At 46.5% G+C, this 27063-nt stretch overlaps 1 long non-coding RNA gene across 2 annotated transcripts; it reads right to left on the reverse strand.

Annotated features, from left to right (window-relative positions):
* Nucleotides 1–222: 222 nt before the first annotated feature.
* LOC132672084 (uncharacterized) lies at nt 223–27062 on the reverse strand. 2 transcript variants are annotated; one of them, XR_009607356.3, is made up of 3 exons: nt 26624–27062; nt 11579–11750; nt 223–881 (listed from the first exon to the last, which is right to left on the reverse strand). It is a non-coding gene; the product is annotated as an uncharacterized LOC132672084 (long non-coding RNA). The 2 variants fall into 2 exon arrangements; XR_009607355.3 differs by lacking the exon at nt 223–881 and having other exon boundaries at nt 10914–11750.
* Nucleotide 27063: the final 1 nt, after the last annotated feature.

Genomic DNA, 27063 nt, shown 5'->3' on the forward strand with positions numbered 1-27063 from the left:
AGACCAAACCAGTAATGCCATTCCTATTTTTAAAGTGTAAAAGATGGCAGCACCTGGGTGGCTTAGTCAATCGAGTATCTGACTTTGGCTCACGTCATGATCTTGAAGTAGTGAGTTGGAGCCCTGTGTTGGGCTCTGTGCTGACAGCTTCCTATTCTGTGCCTCCCTCTCTCTCTGCCCCTCCTCCACTCACACTCTCTCTCTCTCAAAAATAAATAAATATTAAAAAAAATTTTTTTTAATTGTAAAAGATGAAGATAAATCTTACCGCTATGGTAACTGTGACACATGAAAGATCATACAGGTTTTGGGGGGACAGTAGCACTGGCAGGTGGGATCACCTCTTCAGAATGGGTCACACAGATGGGAGAACATGGGTGGGGTAGACTGAGGGGGCTGAGCTCTGGGAAGCAGGGGGGAGGCCTCTCATGGCCTGGACTCTGAGATCTGCTGGTGGAGACTCTCAGAATCACCGGGATTGAGTCCAATCCTTTCCTTCACAGGTGAGACCCCAAGAAGGTGAACTATGTGCTCAATTTTCAGGGTGGCAGCGTAGGATATGCTTTTGGAAACGCATCAGTGTGGGGAGTGCGCTGGCTTCAGAACAGTAAGAACATTTTAGTGATGCTTTTCGATGTACAGATGCTTTTGTGGAGTTGTTTCCCTTGCTGCTCCCAGAACCCTCCCTCTTGCTTCAAGACTCCCTCCATCCAGTGCAAGGTCAGCCGTCCACCGCTTGAGTTCCTCCAGTGACAGCAGCCCACGCCTTGTTGGACAGCTCCTGTCGTCAGAAAGCTCTCCCCGCCAGCCAGGTGTGATGTCTCTGACCCAGCCAATCGACCCCAAACACCGCCTGTCATCCCGCCATTTGAATTCCATTCCTGTACATTTTAAAGATGAAAACATCTTTATGAGTCCCTTGTTGAAATTCAAATATGGCCATGAACACCTGAAGCCCCACGTCAGTGAAGACCTTTGAGGTGGAGTGTTGGCAGGAAGCCCTGTGATGGAGTGACTTGGGAGAGTCAGGGAGCAATGAACCAGGGGGCCGGGAGGCCAGGAGGCCCAAAGACGCTTTATTTGGGGTTGGGGGGGGGGGGCTCTTTGGATCCTCCAGGGCCTGCATCTCCTTGGAGAAGGAAACAGAAGCATCCAGAAGGGCAGATTCCTTCCTTTCCCATATCTGCATGCCTGGTTGCTGGAAACAGTCTTACAACAGGCAGGGTGTCTCCACCCTGGGGAGATCCGAAGCGTCCAGAGACTTCTGGTCAAGATGGTACCTATAAGTTTGTGTTCTGAATCCCACCTCCACGCACTAAACTCATAGCAAGGATTTAAAACACACGCGGGCGCGCGCGCACACACACACACCAGATAAATTCGAGACAGGAAAAGCCCTGCTCAAATCCAGGATAGACATTTTCATGGACCAGAAATGGAATAGTCATGCAAAGGGCTCGATAAAACGGAAGGAAGCTAGGGATGTGTGTACAGAAGCAGGGAGGACAGCCAGGAATTTGACTCCCTCGGGGTGTAGGGGGCTCAAGGAGCCCCAGTGAGGCCGGAGTCCACTCAGGTTCAGCGACTGGATGTGTGAAACCCCCACCAGCATCACAGGATGAGAGCCTTGAGGCATCAGCATAAAATCTGGTTCTGGATGAGGTCCCAGGAAGCCGGGGTGTCTTTGCAGTAGCTTTTATGTTTTCTCTTTATCCTTGATATGCTGTAGTTTCACTACAGTGCATCTGGGTGTGAATTTACTTTTATTTGCTCTGTTCAGCATTGAGTATGCACTTTGAATTTGAGCTCTCACGTCTGTCTTTAATTCTGGAAAATTCTCAGCCCTTATTTCTTTAATCTTGCTTCTTCTACACTCCCTATGTGCTCTCCTGGAACCCCTATATGGCATTCTGTCAACCTATACTCCACGTTTCTTAACTGCTTGGGGCATAAAATGCTAGTTGTTTCCCAGTATCTATTTTCCCCTTTTCCTTAGAAACAGAATCTCTGACTTTTAATTAGGCACGTGGCTGCTGGGAATAAAGACTATACTTCTCTGTCTTCCCTTTACCTACATACAGATAAATAACTGAGCTCTGCACAGTGGACACAAGCAAGAGTCATATGGAACTTCCTCGGAATGTCTTTAAAGCAGAGGAATGTGCTGTTTGACTTGTCTTTCTTCCTGCTATCTGGAAAATGCACAGGATGGCTGGAGTGGTGGAGCCATCTCAGACCATAAAGTAGAATTGAGATGCCTGGGCGGCTCAACCAGTTAAGCATCCGATTTCAGATCCAGTCATGCTCTCACGGTTCATGAATTTGAGCCCTGCATTGGGCTCTGAGCTATCAGCTCAAAGCCTGGAGCCTGCTTCAGATTCTGTGTCTCCCTCTTTCTCTCTCCCCCTCCCCAGCTCGCACTGTGTCTCACTCAAAAATAAACATTTAAAATATGCTGAATTCTAAAAGAAAGAAAGAAAGAAAGAAAGAAAGAAAGAAAGAAAGAAAGAAAGAATTGAGATAGAAGGAGCTTGGGTCTCAATGATTTTATAAGGTTGTTCTAAACTTCCTAATGATGAACCACTATGAGAGAGAAATGGACTTGTATCTTGTGTAAGCCATGGTTATTTTCCTGTCTTAGTTTGGGTTTCCCAAAAACAGATCCTGAGACAAGGATCTGGATGCAAGTACAGTAAAACCTTGGATGGCGAGTAACTTGTTCTGTGGGTGTTCCTCAAGAAGAGCAAACATTTCTAATAAACTTTAACTTGATAAATGAGTGATGCCTTACAATACGAGTAGTACGTGATGCTAAACGTCACATGATCACAACTGAGTCGATGATTTTTTTTCTCTCTCACTGCAGGATTGTAGCTGATCATCAATGCAATGTGGCATTTCCACAAAATCCTCAAAAGGAGGCAAAAGCAAGTGTCATTGGATAGGTTCCTTGTTAAAGTTGCATAAAAAGAAAAAGATTCTGTTGAGCCAATAGATAGCCGTGATTCCGTGAGTGATAGTGAAAGTCGTCCGACACAATAACCCTCCTCTCTCGTGTCTCCTTCACACCAGCCACGAAGGTTTTCAAGGTAAGTGCAGGTTAATTTGTTTATTTTTCGCTCCGCTTTTGTATTTTCTCTATTATTTTGTATTATATTACAGTGCTGTAATCATTTTTATATGAGTATTTTTGGGTTGTGGAACGAATCATCTGAGTTTCTGTTATTTCTTGTGGGGAAATTTGCTTTGATATATAAGTGCTTTGGATTACAAGTATGCTTCTGGAATGAATTGTGCTCGCAAAGCAAGGTTTCACTGTGGTTTATTTGGGAAATGATGCCAGGGAGCACAGTGAAGAAGTAGGGAAATGAGACAGGGAAGAGACAAAAGATTTGATCAGGAGCAGTTCCTGTTGGGGGTGACTGAGGCTCTATCCCACTGTGGGAAACGGAATGTGTAATTGTCCCACCAAGGCGCAAGGAAGGTGGAGCATTTAGCCATGAACTATTGCTTGAGGGTCTTTCCTGGGGCTAACTCCCCCAGTACTCTGCTTGTCCCTTGTACAAACTGAGCACGCTCCGGCAGCCAGAGCATGCCCTCACGTCGACATGCAGGAAGCTGTTGTCCTGTACAGAGCTATCTTCAGGTGAGTGCTGGGATCAGCCAAGGGAATGTGAGCAGCCATCAACCCTATCTGCAACCTCTCTATGCCTTACAGCTTCTCCGACTTCTCCACTGCTCTTCATCTCTTGTCGCATCCTGAGTGAGATCCCTAATTCTCTCTTCCAAATAATTAATTCTATCTTCTACTGTGTCCGATCCAGATATATTCTGTCTCCTCAGTTTATTTCGATGACTTTATTTCTCATCTCCAGAGTTTATAAATGGTTTTCATTTCTGCCTGTATTAAATTTATAATTTGTTTTTCTCTTTTTATGGGTGGATGTTATTTGGAGAGCTTCAACATTGATTTTGAAGTCGTTTTTAGATAATGATATTATTTTGCTTTTGTCTGTAGGGGAGTCATTCTGCCAGTTACTGATTTTGTTGGCATTACCAGCTTCAGCTTTCCTCATGTATTTTGGGATTTTCGTCTGTAGGGTTTTCTTAAGTGGGATTAATTTTTCTGTACTTAACCACCTTGCCTCATGGTTTCTCCCTAGACCTCAGGGGCCTTATCCAGCACAGGTTTCACACTGATGACTCAAGATTCTCATCCCGTGATGTTGGTGGGGTTTCACACGCCCAGTCACTGAACCCGAGTGGGGCGTAGCCCTGGCCTCATGTGGGGCTCCTTCCAGGTAGATGAAAGACAGTTATTCATTTATTAATTCAATAACTATATATTGAGTGCATTCTTTGAGCCCTGTCTTTTCTAGGGGGTGGGAATACAATAAGGACCTAGACAGATAAGTATAAAAAAGTCTATCATTTATTATCAGTTAGTGAAAGTGCCCATAGAGAAACATAAAGCAGAGTAAGGGAGTAAAAGTGATGGAGGGAGGGGGTTCATATATATTAGGTTAAGTTGCTCGGGGAAGGCCTCTCAGTAACATTTGAGCAGAGAACTGGTCCAGCAAGTTATTCACAGACATGGGGGAAGAGCATCCCAAACCGAGAGAAGCACAAGCGCAAAGGCCCTGAGGTAGAAGTGTGCTTGCTACATTCAAGAAACAGCGAGAAGTTCAGGGATCCGGCAGAGTGGGCAGGGGGAGAGGGATAAGCAGTTCTTCTTGAGGAGTGGTCTGGGGCCAATTCCTACATATGGGGCCTTGGCACAGCAGTGTCTGGAGCCAACTCAGACTGGCTCTGGAGCACTTATTGTTTAGCGATGTCATGTTGGAAGCTTGGAATTGGCCTTGGAGGGAGAATGCACACTACCATTAGCAAATGCTACAAATCAGGGCTCCCCACCCCTGAGAACCTATCGTTAAGTATTTACCAGCACACTGCTGCTTGTAGGCCTGGTGATAAATATGTTCTAATTGGCATAAGAAGCCATTGGAGGGTTTTGAACAGGGGAATAATGTGATGTGGCTTTGTTTTAATAAAATCACTTGGAGAACAGGCTGTAAGGGTGTAAGAACAGAAGCAAGGAAATAGATCAGGAAGCTATTGCAGAAGACCAGGTGAAAAAGGATGGGGAATTTATGCAGAAAGGTCACAGGGGAGGAAGCAGTTTTAATTCTGTTTTCTATTTTCTGGTGTTACCTCCCCCAACATCCTGTTTAGCCTGCCAATAAAGTGGGATGCCACTGGCTGGTAGCAACATATTTTCCTAGAAAGAGGACGGGCTTTGCAATCAGTGGGGCTGGATTCACATCTGGGATCCACTTCTTAATAGTATCTCTTGGGGAAATTATTTAATTTCTCTGAGTCACAGTGCCTTATGCGTAAAACTGGGAGAATACGTGGCAGAGTGGCTGTTAATGAGTGAGAAGTTCCTGTTTATCCTTCTTTCCTGGGGCACAGCACCCTGCCCCTCAGCACAGCATGCATTGTCCCTCTCTCTGTTGGCCAATGTCCTAGCAGCCACCAGAAGGAAACCGGGTCACCGGGTTCTCTGCTACCTGCTGGGTTCTCCCAGTTCCCAAGTGGGCTGCCAGTGCCACCTAGTGTCGAGTCTGGTTCCTGCAGGCCAGCCTTTTCCATAGCATCTCTTCATTGTGCCTTAGCTCAAGGTTAAAGACTCCTTTGCCCAGACAGAGTCAACAGCCGGTTAATTGTCCTAAAATACATTGTCTGGCCTGACAAACAAGCCTACTCTCTGCTGTCCCCCAACCCTCCTTGCATGTTAGTCTTGCTTCCATATCCAGATTGTGAAGGGCAGGACCTGTGTCTTCAGAATCCATTCCTGTTTCTTGAGCAATTACTTTGTGCTAAGCATTCTACTTTAATCCTTAAGGTGCTTATATCTTTGTTCCTTATCTGGAGAAATTGAGGCTGAGATGTAAATTGACTTGCTCAAGGTCCCTGGGTAAGCAGCTGAGGTAAGATTTGATTCCCAGGCATCTCTCTGTTAGGTCAAGGTTTTTTTCCACAAACGTATCCAGCACAAGTTGGGCAACCAGAAGATGCTCAGGGGTCATTTTAATTATTCACTCCTTTATTTTTTTTATGTTTATTTTTGAGAGCGAGAAAGAGAGAGTGAGCAAAAGCGGGGGAGTTAGACACTTGACTGACTGAGGCACCCAGGCATCCCCATTGTCTCTTTTAAAGTAGTAAAGCAAAGAGAACATCGAACAGGAGTCAGGAGTCCCACAGGTTCAAAGTCTGTCGTAAAAAGCTTTCTAAGTAGCCGTGGGCAGATCAATGCCCCTCTGTGGTCTTCAGCATCCCCATGATCATTGTACATAAGCGATGAATCACAGGAATCTACCCCCCAAACCAAGAGCACACTGTATACACTGTATGTTAGCCAAATGACAATAAATTGTATTTAAAAAATAAAATAAAATAAAGAAATGGATTGGACTGGATGGTCCAGTAGCCTCCCTCAAGTCCTGATATTCAGCACTGGCAGGTTGAGAGGGCTGGTTAACATTCTGGACATTGAGGCCACTGCCTGTATGAGACCCAGCTCCACCGCTCAATAGTTGCGGGGTCTTGGGCAAGTCCGTATTCCTGTCTCCATCCCCTTGTGTGCAGAGTGACGATAACAAGCCTGCTCACCCCCTGCCTCACAGGCTGTCATCTATTAGACCCTCTCAAACACTGCTTGGTACAGAGTAGGCAGGAAATTCCTATTCTTTAAAAAAAAAAAAAATTGATCCTACCTGCTACTGAATTCTTTCTATTAAACCGTGGAACCAGATCACATGAAAGTCTTGCGCGTTGCAAACAGGGTTTTCCACTGTTCAGTTCCTGCTAGCCCCAGCCCACATTCACATATGCGGCCCCAGATAAAGCAACACTAGAGGTCACACATCTGACAGTTTCCTCCTAAGATCACTTGGATTACAACTTAAACAAAACCTAGGTGCTTAGGACAAAATGAGGCCCTTGGACCATCGATGTGCCCTAAATCCCATCGTTCAAGATAGCTTGAAACCTGGAGATCTGAGTCCTAAACAAAGCCGCTCTGGGCTTCAGCTTCCCCAGAAGGAAACTGGGGGGTAGTCTAGTTGAACATTTATGAAGTCCCCTTTTATGGGCCAGGTACTGTGATAGGTTTTCCCACAGGTAAACCAGAAAATAGTGTACATTGACTGAGGGGCAAAGAACCCTTGCCCTCTCAGCCAGGTCATCGTGTGACAGGAGCCAGGCTGGCAGTGGAATGGCATGTCCTCTCTATCCCATTCTTTGGGATCTCCTCCTGAACGGGCAGGTGAGGAGGCTGGAGAGTTTGCTCTGTGACAGGAAAAATTCCCTTCCCTTCTCCGAACCCAGAGGCCTCTGGAGCAGCACTGCCCAATAGAACTTTCTGGGACGATGGAAGTATTCAATATCTGTGCTGTCCAATACAGTGACCACTAGCCACAGGTGCCTTTGAAGGGCTTGAAATGTGGCTAGTGCAATGGAGGAACTGAATTTTAAATTTTATTTAATTTTAATGAATTTAAATTGAAATAGTGCCTTGTGGCTAGTGGTTACCATATTGGACAGAGCAGCTTTACGACTATACGGCCTTTGGGCCTCTTCCTGGAGAGACGAGGAGGTAATTGAGGCACAGGGAGACTAAGCGATTGGCTTTAAAGGCATCCGGCAACTCCATGGCAGGACTGAAATCAGAACCTAAGTGTTTTCTTATTCTAGGACCATTTTTTTCTGCATCACCACTGCGTACTTGGGGACTCCTGCCATGCTTTTCAATGGCTCCATGACTTCCTATGGGTTAAGTAGCCACCCCTGACTGCAATGCTCTTCTGCCCCACATCGGCTCTCTGCCTGGGAAACTCCTACCCATTCTTCAAGATCCAGTGCAAATGTCATGACCTTCTCTCCATCCCTAGCAGTCCCTTGCTCCCTCCCCATCTTCCTGCAGCATTCTGTCTACCTAGTTTCCAGAGCACTCATAGCATGATTAGCTATTTATTTGTCTCCTCACTTGACTAGAATTCCCTAGAGGCACAGACAGTGTTTTATTCTTCTCCTTGTCTCCAGAATCCAGCACAGGAGACTGGTCAACAAACATGTGTGGAATCAACATACTGAATGGACTACAACTGGCAGCCTTCAAATGAAAACAGACCTTTTCCAGGAGATAAGGATGTAGGACTAGGAATCAGGATGCTTGGGTTCTTTTTTTCTTTTTAATTTTTTTTGTTGTGAATTTATTTTTGAGAGAGAAAGAGTATGAGTTGGGGGAGGGGCAGAGAGAAAGGGGGACACAGAATCCGAAGCAGGCTCCAGGCTCTGAGCTGTCAGCACAGAGCCCGACGCGGGGCTCGAACTCGCAGACCGTGAGATCATGACCTGAGCCGAAGTCGGACGCTTAGCCGACGGAGCCTCCCAGGCGTCCCAGGATGCCTGGGTTCTGTTTGTGATGGGCTCAGTTGCTATGTGACCATGTGTAAACACTGCCCCCTCTCTGGGCCTGAGGGGGGTGGATCTGGTCATTTCTAAGGCAGGACACAGCCCCTTCTCAGGGTCTGAGGGTGAGCAGACCTGGAGGGGGTTTGCAGGAAGCAGTATTTGGGGGTGGCTGCGGACTGGCTGGAGCAGCTGGAAATGAGGGCTGAGGTCACTGAGACTGAGGGGCTGCCAGGAGATGCCACCGCGTCAGCAGCCACTGCTGGGCCACTGGGCTGGGAGAGTACGTGGGAGCCCCGGACACGGAGGAGGGAGGCCTGGGACGGGAGCAGAGGTTGGAACCATACAAACCAGAAAGAGGAGAAAGACGGAACAAAACAAAATACTGACTGTAGAAAATCAATTTCTGGTCAGCCTCCCATTCATTCATTCATTCATTCATTCATTTCACACATTCACTCACTGTTTATTCACAGATTTCCTGAGTTCAGGGGCTCTTAGATCATTAGAGAGGTTGAGGCCCAAAGTCAGGAGATGACTGATTCCAGGTCACATGGGGAGTTACTGGCAGGTCTAGAACAAACAGCCCAAGCGCCTGCCTTCTCAGTTATGCCAAACCGCTGTGCAACTGACAGCCAGTTGTGCGCCTCGCTGGCCGGCCCAGCACCCCCTCTGCGCTGTCACCTCCTCGGCGGGGGACCCGGAGAGCCCAGCAGTCCTGCCAGGAACAGCGATCTCTTTCAGGTAGCAAAAGAGGACTAGGGTGATCCTCAGCCATGTCAGAACCTGGCTCCTTGTGGAGCGGCTTGATTGGATGAGCCTCGGACTCGGAGAAGATGGTTCTGAATTCAAGTCCCTGGAGACTATCTTTTTTTTTTTTTTTTTTTTTTTTTCTGGATGAATTTAGAAAGTCATTCATCTTTCAGAGTCTGTTTCCTCATCCATAAAACGGAGATAGATAATTATCCCTCACAGGATGATGCGGTGAGGTTTAGATGAGATGATACGTGTGATCATGCATAAAAGGCATCAGTCACTGTCTTGTGAATAAATAAGATGGGACGTAAAATAGCAGCCCTGTCAGTGGCCGGCTGGCCTGGCACTCACAGCTAGGCCATGGCATTCTCCGAGCGAACATGGACGTCAACACGAGACAAGGTCGCAGTAACCGTGACACGGCAAGACAAAGATATACCACTCCACAATCACGCCTGAATACAGACAAAATCGTAAAAATGACCAACATCCTCCTCTCTCGGGAACACGAGTGATGAGGCGGCTTCTTTACCAATTATAGACTTAGTTCTCCATTCTTCCCTGTCTTAGATAAAAAGATACCTGATCACTGGGTTGCCTCTGCCTTCCGACAGCACTTGGGGAGAGCCAAACTCTCCCCAACCAGCAACCAGCCCCTGTCAGTACCCTCTGACCCACCCCAAGCTGCCACAAGGGGCTCCATGTCCTTCAAGCAGCAAGTAATACAAATCCAACTTTGCTTGACTACAGATGTGCTCCTAGTGGTCTTTTGCTATGGGGCATTAACAAAGATTTAAATAATGGGAGTTCAGCCCCCATGATAGAACAGCGGAGGAACACACACACACACACACACACACACACACACACACGCACCATGTATGTATCTGTATATGCATATGCATATACATTAAATATATATTAACTTTTTGTCTGAAGGATCTTTCCCTCAAATCATACAGTATGGGTGACTTACTACTCTGTTTATAAGTGAAATTGGCCATTTGGTCTCACAAGGCTCTGGTAAAATTTGGAAAATAACCATCATAGGCAAGGAATGGAGATATGGGAGTCAATATTTATGGAAATTTTACCATGTGCCAGACTTCATCTCATTTAGTCCTTACAACCATTCTGTGTGTGTGTGTGGGGGGGGGGGAAGTACAGTATTGTTCCCTGCAGTTTACAGATCGGGAAACTGAGGCTTGCAGAAGCTCGGTAAATGTTTGGCCAGGATTTGAAGCCCATCCTCCTTACACCCAGCCAGTGAGCTCCTCTACCCTCCCAAAGAAAAAGGGATGAGCAGGGGCGCCTGGGTGGCTCGGTCGGTTAAGCGTCTGACTTCGACTCAGGTCATGATCTCACGGTCCGTGAGTTCGAGCCCCGCATCGGGCTCTGTGCTGACCGCTCAGAGCCTGGAGCCTGTTTCAGATTCTGTGTCTCCCTCTCTCTCTGATCCTCCCCTGTTCATGCTCTGTCTCTCTCTGTCTCAAAAATAAATAAACGTTAAAAAAAAAAAAAAAGAAAAGAAAAAGGGATGAGCAGAGCTGGGCCCACTCTGTCCCCGTCTCTGCGTGCCCTGGCAACCAGGCCCCCTACATCTGACTTTTCTCAACCCAGAGACCCCACAGTCAGGCCTAATAATTAGTCTAAGTAAAGCATAATCCATTAGAGATCACAAGCCCTTAGTGCATTCTCATTTTATTCGTGGGGAAACTGAGGCCCAGGGAAGTAAGTCCCCTCCCCTACCTGGGCTTCCTCTGGCGGTTGCCATAGGGACAATGCCACATGTCCCCTCCCAACTCAGTTTTCAGTGATATCCCTTTGGTAGCTTGACATCATCGATGGTATGAGTATTTACACCGTGGATATTGGAAAATGCTATAAATCAGGGTTTTTGTTTGTTTGTTTTTATTCCTTCTGAAGAGAGCCAGTTAAGACATTTCCTAGCACACCACCGGCTTCCTCCTTTCTATAAGGAAAAGGAATCGTAAACATGAGTGGGGATCTGTTTGGGAACAGCTCCCGTCAGACTGCAGGCGAACTGAACCTCAGCCTGGCATGGCTGTGATTTTATCACTAACATCCATATGCTTTGTGATTTATTTGTGTCAGAACGATCTGAGGGTCTTGATGAAAATGCTTCCTGGGCACCACTGAATCAGGCGTTCTGGAGGCAGGGCTCCAGAATCTGCATTTCAACAGGTCTCCTCAGGTGACTTATTGGCTCCTGAGTTTGAGTACCACAGCTCCACATCCCCACTGCCGTATCACATGATGCCTCAGACACAGAGGGCAGAGTTTACGCCCACAAAAATATGCAGTTCAGCCTCTGTACTTGAATGCTCACCATGTGCCAGCTGAGGGCGCGTGAAGACAGTCCCAGGTCTTCTTCCGGCTCCCCTGTCTCTGAGGCGATGTAGACAGCGCATGGGTACATTGACACTGGAATCAGGCAGAATTCCAGCCATGTCACCTCCCAGAGACTTCCACGTAAGTTTGCTGGGAAGTTCCAGTAGAATCTATTAATACATAGAAAATGTACAGCTAATTGTTAATCATCCCAACGATTTGAAGCAGAAGAATTGAGTTACGGTCCTGGATATGGTCTCCACGAGATGTGTCATCTAAGGCAAGTCCCTTCACCTCTCTGATGTACAGCATCTTTCCTAGAGGTTTATAAGACTCAAAGGAAATAACACTGGGAAAACGGACTCGTTTAAATAATGCTAGATACACATTTATTTCCTTAGCTCCCTCACCTTTGCAGGTGCGCTTGGAACTGTCTCCCTCACCAGCCTGTGAGCACCTCGGAGCGAGCCCTGGGCTCACCCATCTGTCTGTGTCCCACACATAATAAGTATTTCCCACAGGTCTGTGACTGAATATGAAGGTATGACCTACAGATTGATATAGACAGATAAAGCCTCTCGCACACAGATGCACATCGATACTGGTATGCAATTATTCATAGAGAGGTGACATGGAATTATAAACAGAGCACAGGGCTTGAGGTCAGGAGTTTCGAGTACTAGGGTGGGAAACTGTATCTACCACTGCATAATAAATTATCACAAATTTAGGGGCTTAAAACAATACATATTTACGATGTCACAGATCCTATAGAGCAGGAATCCGACTGTAGCTTAGTTGAGCCCTCTACCTAGGGTCTCACAAATCTGCAGTCAAGGAGTTATCCAGGGCTGCCATTTCATCTGAGGCTCAACTGGGGAAGGACCTGTTTCCTCACTCACTCATTCACTAACAGAATTCAGTTCCCTGCAGCTGTAACACCGAGAGCTTCACCTTCTTGCTATCAGTCAAAGGCTGCCCTCAGCAACTGGACTTGCCTGCAGTCTGCAGTTCCTTGCCACGTGGGCCTCCCAACACAGGCATCCCACAAGACGGCGGCTTGTTTCTTCAAAGCCAGCCGGGGACTTAGAAGAGAGAGACTCCAGTGAGATGGGTGCTACAGTTTTTAAGTCATGTAACCGTGTAGCCACTTGTAATAATGTATATTCCATCCATTCCATCACCTTTGCTATATTCTATCAGTTAGAAGCAAGTCCCAGACCCTGCCCACACTCAGGCGGGGGGAATTACACAAAGCCGTGAATGCCAGCAGGTCCCTCCGCCACAGGAATTCAGATGAACCTTATGAAGGATCTTCCTTGTAAAGCTGGCAGACAGTAGAAGTCTGAGAAACCTTCTAACCATTTCACTTTCCAAAGGAGAGAATGGAAGCCCAGAGAGACTGAGTCACTAATAAGTACACAGCAGAATCAGACTGGAATCTAGACTCCCCGACTTCCAATGTCCACTATACTGCTTCTCTCCCTGCTTATTGTCAGGACTTTGGGGCCAACAGACAAAAATTTATGATGCTTTGAAGATGTAGCTCAGTGGACATTGGAATGTCATGGAACACCCACAGAATAAATCCAAATTCTTAGCATGACATTCAAGATCTTTGGACTACCTGGCCCCACAAAGCTTTCTCATCTCACCTTTTACTATCCCCCCTGGTATGTTCCATCACAGAACTATTTGCAGCTTTTCTACCCAGAATGCCTTTCCCTTTCTATGCCTAGAAAACAAACAAACAAACAATGAATAAGTAAACCTAAAGTCCCAGCTCAAATGCCACCTTCTCTGTGAAACCCTCCTCAATTCTTGTAGGCAGAATTAACCACTCCCTCCAATCTGCTCTCTTAGGATTTTGTTCAGGCTCCTGTGCACCCCTTTGCATAGGTATGAAAGTTGTTTTGAGTTCTATTTTCTCCTGTGAAACTAGGATCGTAGAGAAGGGTGATTAGAAAGATGTGAAACAAATGTGGTTAAACGAATCTATCCTGCCAGCTGGCCTTGTCAAGAGACCACCACAGCCTGTCCTGCTGAAACACCACCAAGGCTAATGAGAGTATTTATTTCAAAGTAGATGTCTCCAGAAGCTCACTGCAAGTCAAGAAAAGGCTAGCTAGATCCCCACCCAATTACATTTTCCTCCGTAGTTCTCTTAGCCCTGTGCTCTGATGGGGAAAGCTTTACCGATTGATTGAACAGAATTGGGCAGAATTCAACAGTCGTACTTGATGTATACCAAAGGCTAGCCTATTGTAAGAGTTCAGGTTACAGAGACAAATAAGACAAGAAGAGGGCATGGAAAATCTAAAGCACATGGGCTTTAGAATCAAAAAAGTTTGATTCATCTCAGTTCTATGACCTGGAGCAAGTAATTTAACTTCTCTGACCTTAGTTTCCACAGCTAAACAGGGGATAACAATGTATACTTCCTAAGCAGTGCTGTGTGGATTACATGAAAGGATATATATGCCTGGCACATGGCCGGTGCAGTGCCCCTGACCCATCCACAGGGAATCACTAGCTACACGGCAATGCTTCTCATCGGCTATGATGAACGCTGATAGGAAGTGCTGGGAGAGCAGAGTGAATTGAGCGACTCATTCTACTGTGCAGAACAGGAGGGAGGGGCACCTGGGTGGCTCACTGGCTTAAGCTTCCCACTCTTGATTCCGGCTCAGGTCATGGTCTCACAGTTGGTGAGATTGAGCCTGTGTGGGGCTCTGTGCTGTCAGCACACAGCTCGCATGGGATTCTCCCTCTCCCTCTCTCTCTCTCTGCCCCTCCCAAGTCGTGCATGCTTTCTCTCTCTCTCAGAATAAATAAATAAACTTAAAAAAAAAAAAAAAAAAGGAGGAAGAGGCTTCAAACAGGATGAACAGGAATGGCCAGGAGGACATTCCAGGCAAAAGGCATAGCAAGCACAGAAGCAGGCTGTCCTAATACCCAGTCTTGGTTTTGTCTGCTTCCAGATTAGGCAGCCTCTAGACCCTGAAGTTAACAGAGAGGTAAGACAGCATCTTCCTTCTGCGACAGATGACTGACATTTTTATTTCTTTGCCATACTGGGGAAAGTGCCTTCTCTCTCATCCAGAAATATGAGATAATCCAATTTGCAGCTAACTTAACGCTGAGAATTGAAATGCACTGAATTCTAAAGTTCTGATTCTAAGAAGAATGTCAAATGAGGCTCACTCCCAGTGCCTGCGATACAATTTTAAAATATATTTTACGGACTGTGATGCCATTAAATTGAGACGTATTAGAACCTGTGTGTGATCGAGTTGCTGTGGGAATGCTTAGAACCTTCTAACCTTTTACATCCATAATTGCATGACCTTAATCTCTTACACCCCCAGAATTGTAGAATGTTAGCTATGGAAGACCCCACCGAAGTTCGACCTCCACATCTTCCTGATGGAGAAACCCGGGCCAAGACATGGGGAATGAAACTGCCTCAGACCATACAGCAAAATCCTTAATTTCTGACACTGGAATGTAGGCCTCTCATCATTAAGCCCAGAGCTCTTTCTCCTGCACGATGGTTACCTACTCCAGAGGGGCTGTTAAAAGTTTAGGGTGGGTCTTTTCAACTTGTGTATTTCAGTATGTTTTGAAAAGGTTTCATTTCCTTTGGGTCCAATTGGCTGTTTTTAACAAGGTCGATACTAAAAAGGTTTTATCATACCTCAGGCTCTTGACCATATCCTTAGTACTTAGGTCCTGAAGGTGATAGAATCTTAAAGTAGAAAGGGATTTTAGTGGTTTATCTTATTGTCTCCCCTTCCACTAGAGAAATAGCCTTCTTGAGCACTTCCTGTAGGATGTTCAGTGCTCCCAAGGAAATTTATCCTGTTGTGTGGCCAGGACTCCATGTTTCAGCGAGAACTCTGTTTCTCTGTCTACTCTGCCCAGAAGAGAAAGAGAAGGAAGGAGAGGGTGCTTACTTACTGAGCACTGTTTGGGTACCAGGCACATGTATGGGGGGCTTAAATATATCACCTCATTTAGTTCTTAAAACGTCTCTGTAAAGTAGATGTGATCATCCCAATATATGAATGGGAAAAAAAAAAACACTCAGTGAGTTTAAATAATGTGCTCAAGTTCATCCACAGTAAGTGGAAGAGCCAAGCCCATATGTAACTCTTTGGAATGTCCCGTCTCCCCTGCCTTCTGTCTCTCTTCCATAAAGCCTTTCAGCACGCCACACTACAACATCCTTTCATAATAAAAAAAAAAAAACAAAACCCTGCTTAAATGCCTTTGATGGCTCTTCAATACCCACTCGAGGTAAATCGTCCGAGCTCTTTAGCTTAACATCCAAGGCCCTTGACGATCTGGCTCCAGCTGGACCTTGCAGGCTCGCTTCCCTCCACTCTGCCAGCACATCCGAGGTTTTCCTTGAGGATGCCCTTCTGCCTGCACATGTCGTGCTTGCTGCCTGCCTGCCCTTCCCTTCTTCCTCTGCCTAAAGCTCCACTCAGCTGTCCCCTCCCTGGTGAGGCCTTCCAGGCTCTCTGCAGCATTATTCTTCTTCGCTTTCCCCCAGCACGGCATACACACCCCTTTCGCACGGCATACACACCCCTTTCACACCGTTCTGGTCCTGCAGGGGCGGGGACTGTATTTTACTTTGCTTTGCATTCTCTGCTCTTGACATGTGATGGTAAATACTACAGATATTCATGGAACCGAACTGAGGCTTAATCCTTTCCTGGATGTGAGTCCTTCAGTTACTTGATGACCTCTCTAAGGCCTGCCCATGCCATTTTTTTCCTAGTTATTTCTTCTCCAGGCCAAATATTTCCAGCTCCTCCAGCTGTTTCTTGTAAAGTCTGATTTCCAGATTCTTATCATAGCGGTCATTTGCTTCTGGGTGACAATGTCAACATCCCTGTTTTAAAATGTGATGCCTATGGGGCACCTGGGTAGTTCAGTCGGTTAAGCATCTGACTTCAGCTCAGGTCATGATCTCACAGTATGTGGTTCCACCCCTGCATGGGGCTCTGTGCTGACAGCTCAGAGCCTGGAGCCTGCTTCAGGTTCTGTGTCCCCTCTCTCTCTGCTCCTCATGTTCTGTCTCTCTGTCTCTCAAGAATGAATAAACATTAAAAAAAAATTTTTTTTTAAATGTGATGCCTAGGACAAAACTTAGAAGCCTGGATGAAGTCTGGTTACAGCAGAACAAGGTAAGAGGATTCCACCCTCTGATTTAGATGTAACATTTCTTTAACCATTACTGTGTGCCAGGAACCTCTCCCTAGTTTATTTTCTTGCACTCCTGCAATGATGTGACAAGGTGAGTGCTATTTTTCCTGTCTTATAGATGAGGATACCAGCCATCTGGTAAGGTACTTTGAAAGCACATTAACTTAAAGTCACAAGCCCAGAGCACAAAGTGAGCTTGTGGCCAACTGATACCTTTAGCTCATTTTTATGTCTACTGTGGGCAAGTTTTTTGTTTTTGTTTTTTCTAGTTGTAACCAGCTAGTAACAGGCTTAAGAGCAACTGAGGACAGAAAGAACCAGTACCTCTAGAAGGCTGTGGAATCACAGCACAGAGAAAAGACAGGTTGGATTAATGACCAACTTCCTAACAATAACAGCCTTTATCTAGGAGCTCAGACAGAGCCTGGAATTTCTCAGCCACGTAACTTCCTGGAACCATTTTTATTTGGTATTTTACGGAAGGGAAAAGAGAAGAAGTGTCTTACTAAACAGTGAGATTTGGGTTCAGCACTCCTCTGCAAAGCCCTGAGACCACCAGAATCTGAGCGGCCAGTCTGGTTGGGGCCCTGTGAGTTACAGAGGAGGCAGTAAGGAGGCTGGTCTACGGCCTGGGCCTGTGAGGACCCCACTGCACACATCATTCCATAAATGTCTACTGAGAATTCCTGTGTTCCAGGTATGGTGAGGGGCTGGGCATGAAATGAAGAATGCAGAGTCAGTTCCAACCTTCTGGAGCTTATCATCAGGGAAGACAGGCACAGAAGCAGATGTGCACACGAGGTGGTAAGTATAACGAGGAAAGGATGTGCCCAGGCCACAAGGGGAGCACAAGGAGGGACACTTAACCTGTCCTGGGTGAGGGTGGAAGACAAGGGATCAGGGAAACTGTGGCTTAACTGATGAGCAGGAGTTAAACTGGTGAGGCAGGAGGAGGAGTCAGAAGAAGTTCCAGGCGTGAGCAGAGGCAGATGCATAAAGTTCCCATAAAGTGGAAAAAATTACAAGTAGTTTCGTGTTTAATTACACTTCAAGAGGCTGGGGAGTATCCGGGATTATTAGGTGTGTGTTGTGTGTTAGGCACTGCAATAAAACACTCACATACCAAACACATTATTTCAGATCATTAACTCACTGTGTGACCTTGAGTGAGTGAATGCCCTTCTCTGGGCCTCACTAGTAAAATGAAGACTAGATGAATTCCAAGATGCCATCTCACCTCGGGTCTGGCATGACCTGAGGGGCAGGCATTCTAATCTATGGTCTGTCTGCCACGTTTACAGAAACGCTGGTCAGGTTAATGGAGCACCATGGCCCGGCTTTCCCAAGCTACAGGCAGCGTATTCAGCAGGAAGTAAATTCTGTTCGTCTTGAAAATGTTTACCAAGCATCTAACGTGTGCAGGATTCAGAAAAGACAAAGATTAAACTTGCTGTCTGGCAGAGGGTGGGCTACGATAAATGCCATTGGCAAGGGTCAGATGGTGAGCTGTAGGGAGCTCGGGGTTGGGAGAGATCAGAGCCAGCTTGGCTTCCTGGAGGAGAAGGCATTTGCGATGGGCCCAGGGTGCACAGATTGTCAGGGAAGCGGCTGAGCAGAGGCATTCCAGGCAAGGGAAGCAGCAAGAGCCCGACAAGCCAATCAACAACAGTACTTCCGCATCCCCCACCAACTGCCCCGCTCCCCCCTGCACGTCCTCTGCTCACCCCACCCTACCCACTCTCAGGATTCTTAACTGACAGTTGAGACTCTCCAGAACAAAGCCTCCTTCTCTCTGTCCAGCTCACTGACCCATGTTGCTCCTACGTAAACCTCTGCTCCAGCCACACAAAGCTACCTGCCATTTCTTAAATGCTCCCTCAGTTTTCTGTCCCTATCTCACTCTGCATTTCCAGACAAAGCCCCCTTCCCCAATATTCTCTCCTCTGCCTCTCACTTTCCTACCCATCATTCAAGGTCCACCTAGAATAGCACCTCCTCTATAAATCTGCAAGTCTATAAATCTACAAAGCCTCCCTGAATCTCTTCCAAACACTGCAACATTTTGACTGCATTTCCCTCCTGGCACTGAGCCCTTCCTGCCTTGTACTGTAATAATACCTTTCCTTGTGAACCGTAAGCTCTGTGAGGGGAATGCCATGCCATGTGGGTGTCTCTCCCAAGGGTCTTGCACAGGGGCACTCAGTGACAGACCGGATGGGCAGCTCCCGGGCACACGCATAGGCCGTGAGCAAAGTGGTCAGAGGGAGAGGTTAAACAAACCTGCGCTTTGACCGGCATTTAAGGGGACCCGGAGTTCTGTCACCATTGGCTATCCAGCCGGCATCATTGCCCTAGACTTAGGTGAGGCATGGAGCTCGCCAACAGCCCCCGCAGCTCGCTCTGTCATCCGGTCCTCGTAATTGCTTCCAGGACGTTCAGCGCTCCTGGTGAGTCTGATCAGAAAATTTCCAACCATTCTTCTGATGCTAAACTTAGTATGCAGATGAAATCTGTGTAAAGTGCCCATTTAATGATCTTAGGCGGCCTCGAAGCCGAAAAGGAGTCACAAAGGGCCAACAACCAAAAGAAGGTGTGAAAGGGAAAACATCCACATCAAGAAGGAGACGAAGAGTCTGACGCATCTCAGTGCCCCCCACCCCAGCCCACCCCCACTTTCTTTAAGCACCAGAAGCCATCTCTTCCCTTTCCTTCACCAACTCTCCCTTGGGGCCGCTGTCCCCCCAACAGTGAAAATAAAATGTCAGACTGTGAAAGTAGACAACTGTTCCCTTGATTGTCAGTCCTGAAACAAGCATTCTTTCCTGCGGTCCCTTATGGAGGGCTCTGCCAGGTTCATTCCTTAATGTAATATATAAAACAGCAGGCTTGGGGTTTGCTAGCATTCCTTCTTAAAAAAAATTTTTTTTTTTTTTTGCCGATTTTCTTCCCTCTCTGTTACCGCTGCACTTTTGGCCTTCTGCCCCTGTGAGACCCTTTCCAAGGGTGTCCTCACAGCCCAAACCCACTGTCCATCTGCCTCTTGGTTTGAAAACTCCTTACATCTCCTTTTTAGAAATTCCCACTTGAAACAATGAAACCTGTGATGCGCTGTGCCCTGGGGCACTGAGTGGAATAAAAGGGAAGTGTTCCCCTAAGGTACCACAATGTGATATACTTCATACAGAGATATTCAGCAAGTGCCAGCACAGAGGAGGCAGCAATGAACTCTTCCTGGAAAGTGTCAGAGAAGTTTTGACCTGGAGATAAATAGAAGCAGGAATCCAAGAGATGATAGATGCCCCTTTTTTTTTTTTTTTTTATTTTCTTGGCAAACATGCAGGGAGAGCTCCCTCCTAAGAAGTCTTGTCTGGGACATTGGAGCTACAGGTGTGAATAAGGTTCCTAATCCCAAGAAACTTTCAGCCTAGAAAAGGAATTTCGAAATGTACCCTAATGACGGCAAGACCACCACATATCATGCCATGGAGTTACAGAACAAACCGTCAGCGGAGTTCACAGAGACTGTTTAAGAGAACGTTTCTCCCTGGATGGAGCACGCAGAATTCTAAGATGGCCCCCAAGACTCCCAGCCCCTGGTCCATGCATCCTGCATAATCAGAGACAGTGCATCTGATAAATTTTACTCCTGAGGTTAGGTTTATGTAATGTGGCACGGTTGCCCTCGAGTAGGGAGGCTACCTGGGCTGGCCTGACCTAATGACAAGTTTTGTAAAAGCTCAGAGTTTTCTCTGACTGTTGGAAGAATCAGAGAGATTGAAAGAGTGAGCCGGATTCAATGTGAAAGAGATTCTCTGTTGATGAGATGGAAGGGGGGCCATGTGGCAAGGACCTGAAAACAGTCCCCAGTTGACAGCCAGCAAGGCAATGGGGACCTCAGTCCTACAACCATAGAGAAAGGAATTCTGTCAAGGAGCTGAAGGAGCTTGTGGAACACACTTCCTTAGTCAAGCCTCCACATAACAAGGTAACCGGCCAACGCTTTGACTTTAGCCATCCGGTACTCTGAGCAGAGAACCCGGCCACACCACTCCACTCCAGGCTTCAGACCCACAGAACTGTGAGCTAATCAATGGTGGTGTTTTAAACTAAGTTTGTGGTAATGTGTTATGAAGCAATAGGCACTTTCAGCACTGTCCTCTTGTTGGCTGTTTACATCCCAGCTTCCCAAACTGTGGGCTCCTTGGATTCAGGCCGTTATCTAATTATCCTTGTAAACTTAGGCTACTGATAAGACGGGTACTCCCTAAAATTCCATCAAATGAATGTTTAAAGGAGACTCCGGGATGCAGATCAGGATCTGAATACACTCTGTGCATTCCCTCCTCCCAGAGATGGGGAGACTGATCCCAAGCCCAATGCTCAGACAAGCGGGACCCGGAAAGTTACCATGTTTTAAGTAATACCCACACCCTTCTCCGCAGGGCTCTTGGGATTTATATTTCACCAAAGATCTCAGCTATAGGTGAAAGCCAAATATATTTCAAGTCCTTGAACCTCATCTATTCATTTCCTGTGAAACATTGTTTTTAATATGAGATAAAAAAATAACACAATGAACACTTGTATACCCTCCACCTAGCTAGCAAATAGTCAAAACTCCCTGCTTACTCTCCCTGATGGCTTTCCCAGCCCCAGGCCCCTAGAGATCACCACTCCCTGGAATTTGTTACTGTTTCCACGGTTGTCTTTATATTCTCCTACATGTGTATGTGTGTCCCTCAACAAAATTGATCACGTTTTGCTTATTTTTAAACTTTATATAAATGGCAACATACTGCTTATCCTTTTTTTGTTATGCTATTTCTAAGCTGTTTTCATGTTATTACATGTAGCTCTAGATCGGGGGTTGGCAAATTTTTCTATGAATGGCCAGAGAGTCAGTATTTTAGGCTTTGCAGGCCATAAGCCCACTGTAGCACAAAAGCAGCCCATAGATAACCTGACTGGGTTCCAACGGACTTTTATTTTCATATAAGTTGCATGTGTCATGAAAATATTAGTCTTCTTTTGATTTTTTTTCAACCATTTGAAAATGTAAAAATCATTCTTACTTTCTGGGTCATACACAAAGAGAAGATCAGGCCAGATTTGGCCTAAGGACCCATTGTTTGTCAATCTTGCTTTAGATCATTCATTCTTTATTTTTTTTTTTTTAAGTTTACTCACTTATTTTTTGAGAGAGAGTGAAAGAGAGTGCTCATGAATGCACATAATGGAGGGGCAGACAGAGAATCCCAAGCAGGCTCCACACTGTCAGCACAGAGCCTGACATGGGCCTCAATCTCACGAACTGTGAGATCATGACCTGAGCCGAAATCAACAGTCAGATGTTCAACCGACTGAGCCACCCAGGTGTCCCTAGATCATTCATTCTTATTGCTATAGAATATTCTGTTGATTTTATACCCATTAAAAAAATTACCAAATATTTACCAGGCTCAAGAAATATAGTAAGCACTGTTTTAGATCAGACATTGGTCCTGCTCCTAAGAAATTTACCGTGTAAGTAGGCAAGATAAGACTTGTTAACTGATGATGAGGTAGAAAGTGAGAAAGACCCTAACAGATGTTTGAATAGCCTGCCACGAGGGCCAACAGGAATGGAAGCAGGAGAGCTCATTTCATATACGACCAGTGGTTGAGAAAATGGGCTCTAGAGACAGGCGACCTGGGTTCCCATCCTGACTCCACAATTTCCTAGCTGTGTGACCTTGGACAAGTTTCCTTACCTTTCTGTGCCTCAGTTTTCTCACTTGGGAGACGCAAATTATAGTCATGTTTACTGTGTAGGTTAGGAAAATTAAATTGTCACAAGAATTAAGACAGTACGTGTAAAGCATGTGGAAAAGTGCCTGATTCATAGTAAGCATTACATAAATGTTATTTTTTTATTATTCAAGCTGGAAGATCATGGAAGGTTTTGTGGAGGCTGTATTAAATCAGAGTCTTAAAAGATGGGTAGAATAAGGACATAGAGAAATGGAGAGGGAGGCATTTTAGAAGACAGGGCAGTACATGGAAAAGCCCAGAATAGCAAAGGACAAGTGTAGAAAACTACAAGTGAACCATATAAAGGAGAATGGAGACAAATGAATTTAGAAAGGAAAGTTGTGGCCAGATGATGGAGAGTCTTGATTTCAAGGTTAAAGCATTGGACTTGTCCTGTAGGTACTGAGGACTTATTAAGTTTTAGGATCTGGGGACTGACATGATGCTTCCTGTTCCTGGCAGCTGCAGGAGACAAGTTTGACAGAAGAGTCAGAATTACATTACAATTCAGGTTGCCTGGGTGGCTCAGTCTGGTGGGCATCCGACTTTGGCTCAGGTCATGATCTCATGGTTCATGAGTTCAAGCCCTGCGTTGGTCTCTGTGCTGACAGCTCAGAGCCTGGAGCCTGTTTCAGATTCTGTGTGTCCCTCTCTCTCTGCCTCTCCCCCGCTCATGCTCCGTTTCTCTCAAAAATAAACAAACATTAAACAAAATAATAAATTAAAAAAATAAGAATTACGTTACCACTCCAACAGTCCAGAGAATGAGGCCTCGACTAGGGAAGGTAAGGGTACTTTGGAAATGGATTGGATATGGAGGACAGGGAGGCATTTTAAAAAGTATTACCATGATGGGGCACCTGGGTGGCTCAGTCGGTTGAGCGCCTGTCTCTTTATTTTGGCTCAGGTCGTGATCCCAGGGTCTTGGGTTCAAGCCCCATGTCGGGCTCTGTGCTGAGAGTGTGGAGCCTGCGTGGGATTCTCTCTCTCTCTCTTGGGATTCTCTCTCTCACCCTCTGCCCCTCCCCTTCTCACATGTATGCTCTCCCTCTCAAAAAAAATTTTTTTGAACTAAAAAAGAAAAAGCACTACCATGGCTTTAAGACTGGGTAACTGGGAGGATGGCCATGCCATTGCCTGAAACAGGGGACACAGATAGAAAGAAAAGGTTCAGGATGGAGAGTCATGATTTTGGTTTGTAACCCACGAAGTTTAAGGACTCCGTATGGAATTGACTAAAGGAACTGGGGCTGAGAACAAAAAGTGTTGGGGAGAGGGCTGACGATCTAGACTAAAAGCTTTGGGTTAATCCTTCCAACAACTTGACGTGATTGGTACGTGATTATCCCTCCTTCTATTCTAGAGAGGAAGAGACTGAAACCAGAGAAGTTAAGGCTAACCCCACAGTTCATAATCAACCACCCCACTCTACTGCCACTGCAGCTGGCTTCTCAGGGCTTCACCCTGAGACAGTCCCCCAGGGCCTTACTCAGAGACTATCTGATGCAATTCCAGGAAGCCTGGACTATCTACCTTCCTGACTTTAGCAAATTAGAAGCAGGTATGAAGGGGATGGACATAATGACAGCAAGAAAAGTGGCAGCTAAAAACCAGAAACTTTAAGAAACCATCTTGAGAATCCGGAAAGCATAGTATTCTGGGGCCATTTGTTAAGGCCCTTCACTCTTCAAAGAGTCCTTCACTCTTCAATAGTCCAAGAGGATTTCTAAATAATAAAGCCTGATACTGCTACCAATTCATGTTCATAATGAATCACGAAAATAATTTTTTTCTGTATACTTAGGATGGCTAAGAGGTTTCTAATATACCTTTAGAAGATTTTCATCTGGTATGGATACTTTTTCTTTTTGCTTTTTCTTTTCTTTTCTTTTGAGAGGGAGAGAGAGAGAACACGACTGGGGAAGAGGGGCAGAGGGGGAGAGAGAGAGAGAGAGAGAGAGAGAGAGAGAGAGAGAGAGAGAGAGAGAGAGAGAGAGAAAATTCTGAGCAGGATTTACACTCAGCGTGGAGCCTGATGCCGGGCTCGTGACCCAGGATCATGACCCCAGCCAAAATCAAGAGTCTGACACTCAACTGACTGAGCCACCCAGGTGCCCCACTTTCCTTTTCTAATGTTAAAGGAACAGACTTTCAGCACTCTGGGGGAACTTCTCTTCAAAAGCAGCTTTGCCGACAGCAGAGGTTTTGAGGTTTTGATTCGATTGTTTCTCCTCTCACTGTCTAAAGAACTCCACAAATATGTGAAGGATACCCTTTAGAGGACCCTCTGCCAGGATCCCCAGGCCTACTCAGTCTGTCATAGCAACTCCTTCCCTTCCTCTCATCTTCCTCCCTGACTTGCTTCACAGAAAATAGGCAATAAGAGGTAACAGCGTGCTGGGGTCAGAAGGAGCAGTAGCATCCACAGCAAACGTGAGCAAAATCCTCGGGACATAGGGCCCAGTGGAAATAAAGGAATAAAACACTTGCCGTCAGATGGTGAGGTGATACCAAATTAGGAATAAAAAGACCAGAGTCATCTGTGTCCCAGCGCTGCTGCTTAGCTGCCCTGCACTCTCCTGTTATTATCCCTCGGCCTGGAATGCCAGTGCCTTGTGAACATACCCCTCAAGGCCTGGCTTGGGTCTTGAGAGCTCCTTCTGAACCACAAATCTGATTAAGTTACTCCCCTCTTTAACACTTTAATAACTTCTCAGTGCCTGTACCAAGGGTATTTGTGAACCTTGTGGTCTCAAGGTTCCCCTTTCCACTCTGAAAAATTATTGAGGACCTCTAAGGGGCTTTTTTATGTGCAGTTTGTTGCTTCTGTCAATATTTACCATGTCAGAAATTAAAACTGAGAAATTTCTAAATCTGTATTAATTCATTTAAAAATTACAATAATCAACCCATTATGCTAACATAAACACATTTTTTAAAAGTGTTTATTTCTTTTTGAGAGAGAGAGAGAGAGAGACAGAGCGTGAGCAGGGGAGGGGCAGAGAGAGAGAGACACAGAATCCGAAGCAGGCTCCAGGTTCTGAGCTGTCAGCACAGAGCCTGATGTGGGGCTTAAACTCAAACCATGAGATCATGACCTGAGCCGAAGTCAGAGGCTTAACCGACTGAGCCACCCAGGCACCCCATCATAAACACATTTTTAATGAAAATTATCTATATTTTCCACACACACACACACACAAATATTAATGAGAAGAGTAGCATCTTACATTCGTGCAAATCTCTTTAACGCCTGGCTTAAAAGAAGACATCTGGATCCTAAAGTCTATTTCTGCATTTAAGCTGTTGCAATATCATATGTCCTATATTTTATGGAATACTTCGCTGTACACTCCTGAGAGAATGGGTGGAAAAAGCAAACTACATTTAGCATTATTCTGGAAGTAATTGGGAGCTCACGGACCCGGGAAAGGATCTGAGGGACACCCAGGGGTGCCAGGACAAGATGATGAAAACCACTGGCCTACAAGGTAAATTCTAAGGTCGACATACAAGGACATCCAATGTCATTCTAGATCGACAAGACCTCGTCCCAGGTTCTGGCTTCCTCTACCTGTCTAGCTTCAGCGGCATCATCACCATTCCCGCGTGTCTCCCCCACACTCCTGTCACACCACTCACACCAGCCAGTCATACGGTGTCATGTCTTTATGCCTTTGCATACAACCTTCTCTCCGCCCGAAATTAGCTTTCCCCTTGCAGGCTCTTTCAAAAGCCAACTTGGATGTGTCGCGCCTCCTGTGACCCACCAGGAACAGAGCTGACCACTCCCTGCAGGCAGAGCACAGGCTTCGATCAATGTCCACGACTGAGTCATTCACTGGCTGGGTGACCTTGGACAAGGGGTTTCACCTCACTCTAGGTATTATCCGGGCTGGATGCGGCTGTTAACCCAGAGGGGTGTAGCAGAGGGCTAGTGGGCACTGAAAGAATGACCTGGCTCAATGCGGGCTTGTTGAATGGGTGAGCCATGAGGGGACCGTGGGAGCTTATACTTAACTGAGCATCTACTTACCAGGTCCCTGCACTGTCCCGTGGGCTTTACAAGCACGAACCTCACGCCAGCCCCTTGGATGAGAGATGAGAACCCTGGGGGAGAGGAGCGAGGTCACTCGCTCAAGGTCATCCATCACACAGCTGGTCAGCAGCAGGGCGGGGACTCGAGCCCCGGGGGTGCCTCCTCTGCGCCAGAGGCGGCGCCCTGCGTCAGCAGGGCCTCGGGAACGAGACCTGGCGGCTCTTGGGCCCACCGTGTCGCCCACGGGCGCCTGCGCCGCCTCGGAGCGGGTGACCGGCGGCGGAAGGACTCGAACCCGAGCACGCAGCCTTCGCCGGGCCTCAGTTTACCCGTCCGGGAGATGCGGCGCGGAGAGACGGGCGCGGCGCGGGAAGGCGGGAGGCGGCCGGGACTAGCGGGGCCGGGCCGCTCGGTGGCGCCCTCCCCGCGCAGCCCCG

Source organism: Panthera onca, chromosome C1, assembly GCF_046562875.1.
Source record: "Panthera onca isolate mPanOnc1 chromosome C1, mPanOnc1 haplotype 2, whole genome shotgun sequence".
Classification (NCBI taxonomy): domain Eukaryota; kingdom Metazoa; phylum Chordata; class Mammalia; order Carnivora; family Felidae; genus Panthera; species Panthera onca.